Source organism: Dioscorea cayenensis, chromosome 20 (assembly GCF_009730915.1).
Source record: "Dioscorea cayenensis subsp. rotundata cultivar TDr96_F1 chromosome 20, TDr96_F1_v2_PseudoChromosome.rev07_lg8_w22 25.fasta, whole genome shotgun sequence".
NCBI lineage: Eukaryota > Viridiplantae > Streptophyta > Magnoliopsida > Dioscoreales > Dioscoreaceae > Dioscorea > Dioscorea cayenensis.
This window is the reverse complement of record NC_052490.1, coordinates 11,293,744-11,298,338: the sequence shown is the minus strand read 5'-3', so window position 1 is coordinate 11,298,338 and position 4,595 is coordinate 11,293,744. Positions and strand designations below refer to the sequence as shown.

General features: G+C 43.4%; 1 non-coding gene across 1 annotated transcript; it reads right to left on the bottom strand.

Moving 5' to 3' along the window:
- Window positions 1-4,264: 4,264 nt before the first annotated feature.
- Window positions 4,265-4,371, bottom strand: LOC120252441. Its single transcript, XR_005533971.1, has one exon. It is a non-coding gene; the product is annotated as a small nucleolar RNA R71 (small nucleolar RNA).
- Window positions 4,372-4,595: the final 224 nt, after the last annotated feature.

Here is a 4,595-nt window from a genome sequence, read left to right as displayed (position 1 = left end):
CGTGCATGCGCGCGAGTGGTTTGTCACTTGATGACCCCGTGCGCTTTCAGGGTGTACACACTTTGTCGTCGATCACTCATCATATGGAAAGAACACTTCACATTCTTATCACACAAGCACTTACCAAACTCCTCCACACTTAAGCTTTTCCTTATTCTCAAGCAAAGAAATACACATTAAAACATAGAAGAAGGAAATATTGAAAGTGCTTGGCCTTAGGTTCACCAAAACATGCAAGGAGAGCATTCTTCAAGTAAGGGAAATTTCAACACCAAATACTAAAAATCAATGCTCTAGCCAAAAACTCGAATCAAAAAGGACAGCAAACCCAAAATTGTGTAAGTGTGTGTAAACTAACTCAATTCAGCCCAAAGTTTACTCCTCAAAGTCGTAAGTATAAGGGACTTATTTATATACAAAGCATAACAAAATAAAAAAGATGGTAGTAGCTTCACACATCCTCTATGGTAGCCCTTTCCCAAGCGGCCACTAAAATGGCCTTCACACTTTCGAGGTGGTAGCTCTTTCTACTGAGGTGGTAGCTTTCACTCATCCAATGAGATAGTTTTTTCTCTTATTAGGGCATAACTAGTATCAGACTTATGAGAGTAGCTACATACAACATAGGTGGTAGCTCTTTCCATCCCTAATGCACAAACAACAATTTTGTTTTAGCAGAATTAACACAAGAAGTAACACTAACTAGTCTCTTTAATATTAAACTAGAGTTTCCAAAAGAGTTTGAAGAGCGACTAGTGAAACAAGTGTCATTCGAGCAAAAATTCCTAGAAATTCAAGTAAAAACTAGAGCATGAGAATATTCAATGTTAAAAATTCTCCTAAACTCAAGAATACAATCATTGTAACTAGGGTGAACCGCCATTCGCTATGTGAGCATGTATGTAAATCAAAACTTATATAAAAGACATGTGCAAAGTGAATTTCCCCCCACACTTAAGTTGTACATTGTGCCCAATGTACACATGCAAGCTCACTAATAGTGTTTATCAGTCAAGAATATATGTGGGAGAAGCAATTGGAACAATACTCCCCTGAATCCTAGTATCGCATGTGATGGAGCTAAATCATTGGGAGTGATGTTCCAGCGGGTTGTGAAGCACACACGGCCAAGTACCAAAACATCTTGGCTGTGTCCATGACTAGTTCTCGATTCCCGTACTGCCAAGACCATCTTTACATATACACAAGGGCGTTCAGTGAAGCTCAAGAAAATAAAAACAACTCGAGTATATAAAAGATTGAGCAATGAATACACTCGAGATAAAATAGAAGATAAACTCAGAAGGAAGATCCTTTCTGAGTGTACAAGTCCATAATAGAATACAGAAATAAAGAAATGAAAAATGCATCAAGTGTCGGTGTCGCCCTCTGGCTCTGCTGCTGCAACTACATAGTCAAAATGTGCCGGTGGATCAGGTGTTGGTGAGACCGGAGGAGCCATAGGGGTCCGAGCTCTTAGAACAAATGATGAGGCAATGTCTCACTCAAGAATCTGCTGTAATGTATCAAAACATACCGTAAACTCTTTGTACAGCACAGCCTGTGTAGCCCGGACCTCAACGATCTCTGTCCGAAGCATCCCCACCGCACTCTCGAGTCTCTCAAAATGATCATAGGCTCGAGATGCTGAAAACATGCATACTAGGGGTGGCTCCTCTGCCACAGGAGGTGCCTCTATCTCCACTAGTGTCGGTCGAGGCTCGAGAGCAGTCGAGAACTCTCGATAATATCATCATCTCTCTTTACTATTGGTAAGTGCTTGATGCGATATGAATGCGAAGCTGCTCATTCCTTATGTTGAGCATTACTTTCCTCGCTTTTCTACATTAATATGTGTGTTTTTATGTTACTTTTTACGCAGTAGGGTTGTGAGGCCGAGTATGAAGGAAATGGGCCAATGTGGATCATAATGCACCTATTTTTGGAGGAGATCTTGTTAAGGTTCAAACGCGAAGACATAGGTCGGTGTGAGATGCTAGAGTGTGTGCCAACCTCCTCGCATTCGAGTGAGCACATCTATTTGAGGGCACAAAGGCGCTCACGCTCGAGCATTCCGACTTATGCATATAAGAACAAGAGCCCCGCCAACATGTACATCATTGAAGAAGCAAGTGATTCACGACGTGAACGTGTGCCCGCTTATGCTACCCCGATGAAAGTATGGAATTGGGAAGTTAATCGGTCAAAGAATGTAGCACCATCGTAGCAACACTGTTCACAGACCGGGTCCGAGAAATCGAGAACAGAGAATCCACACGGGCGATGGAAATTATCCACGCCCGTGTTGAAATCTCACGACGGCGCGTGTATCGTCCCACGCCCGTGGAGTTGCCCGATTCCACCCTATTTAAAGCCGATTCAGCCCTCGATTTTTGGTATTCTTTTTCTCCATCTTTTTCCCCAACTTGTGAGAGGACTTCGGCTAGCGTTTCGAGGGGTATTGGCCAAGGTTTTGGGGAAGTTCTATGGCTCGACATCATGATTCCATTAGGAAGAAGGTTGGTAGGGGAGCTTCGATCGAGGCGTATCCTATAACGGACGTAAGGAATCTTTGGACGATCTAGTAGAGGACTCTCCACAAGACCATCGACTACGACCATCGAGGGGGTTTCTTTATGGATTCATTGCTTTTTACATTCGATTTCTTTTGATTGTATTAAGCTCCATGGAGAGCTAAACCCCTAGTGGGTACTTGGATGATTGCGAACCCTAGGATGTATTCGCTTTCATTGAACTTCTTTATTATGCTTTCAATAAATTGATGTTTATTGTGAGTTCCAACCTTGAATGCTTGATTGTATGAACATTTCCCCTAGAGTGACACTAGGGGTTGAGAGTTCTTGTTGGTAACCTTGTGAGTGAGTGACACACCACGAGCGCTAGACAAAGCTAGGTTGGAGAGGGTTGAGAGGGTGAGTCGAGAGGCACAGAGCCGCCCCTTCCCTCCGGCGTGATAGATTCTACCTCCGCTCCTTGAGTTCTTTGCGCCATAATGGAGTGAGTGGTCTAAGGGATGAACCTCCGCTGGGGCCTAGTTGCGCGTGCAATGGAGTGAAGCGTTGAGAGGATCTTAGTATCTAGGGCTTAATTGTGGCTAGGGACCTTCCATCTGGACCAAAGGGGTAGGTCTATATTTAGGAAGAGATTTATCACTTGGAATCCCTAGAGCTCATTGCAACTCTATGCGAGTGTGAGGTGTTGAGATTGTTCGATTTCTCCTCCGGGACATGTATAGAGTTAGGCATAGTTGAACTTAGATTTGGGACTATGTATGTAAGGATTTCCACGACTCACCATTTGCATTGATTAGGAAGCATAATAAAAGAGTTCTTGCACTTGAAGCGATTATCCTAGGTGAAGCATTATCCGAGTACCCCATTCTTTATCGATTGCCTTACCCTCTTCTTACTTTTTGCTCTTTCACTTGTTGTTTTTTTATTGTTGAGAATTGAATCAATTTCACACTTATCACTATTGATATTCCACATAGCTAAGAATCAAATTAAGTATTTTCACCCCTACTCCCTTTGGATTCGACCCCGCTCACCCGGGATTATTACTTCGATGCCGCGCACTTATGGGATATAAGCAAGGACCTTGTCAAGTTTTTGGCGCCGTTGCCGGGGAGCTAGGCGTTTAGAGATACTTTGCACTTCTTATTCTATCATTTTTCTGATTTTCTTTCTCTTTACTTTTGGTGCAGCTCCAGGTTATGACCCGAGGGAATCCATCAATATTGATTGAAGGAGACCTTGAGCTTGAATGTACACTTCGAAGGAAAGGGAAAGAACCTCAGACAAGAACGACTCTAATCCAAATTTTATTTGAAGTAGAAGGATCTCGACAACATGGCGAACAGTAATGAGCAACAATGGACACTATCCGATTATGCCGGATCTTCAGTTGTTGGGGACACAATCGAGTATTGTGCGTCCCCAATTACAGCTCGTAATTTTGAGATAAAGCTCAGATTCATCAATATGCCTGCAGCAGTCCCACACAATTCAACGACTGGGCCGATGAGGATCCAAACAGTCACATAGAGAGCTTCCTCGAGGTGTGTGACATGTCAAGATCAATGATGTGACAGATGATGCCATCAAATTGAGAGCCTTCCCATTTTCCTTAAAAGGGGAAAGCAAAACAAATGGCATACACTCATTACCTAGGGGCATCAATCACTACATGGGAGGAGATGGTAGAAGCTTTTTCTAGCCCGCTATTTCCTCCCTAAAAATCAGAAAGCTTTAGGAATGAGACTCATCCTTTATGCAGCTTGGAATTGGAGTCTCTATTTGAGACATGGGAAAGGTTCAAGGAACTCCCCAGCAAGTGTCCGCAACACGGATTCCCCGGAGTGGATGATTGTTCAAACCTTCTACAATGGTTTGAACCCCGAGTACAAGGCAACTCTTGGATGCGGTACAGTGGAGGTACCTTTAGGGTAGCAAGACCCCGATGAGGCTCGGCAATTGATTGAGGAAATAGGGGCTAAATAGCTACCAAAGGAAACGCTAGAGAGAAGAAAAAGGTGGCCGGGTCTCCATGAAATTGATGCGGTAACTTCATTGACG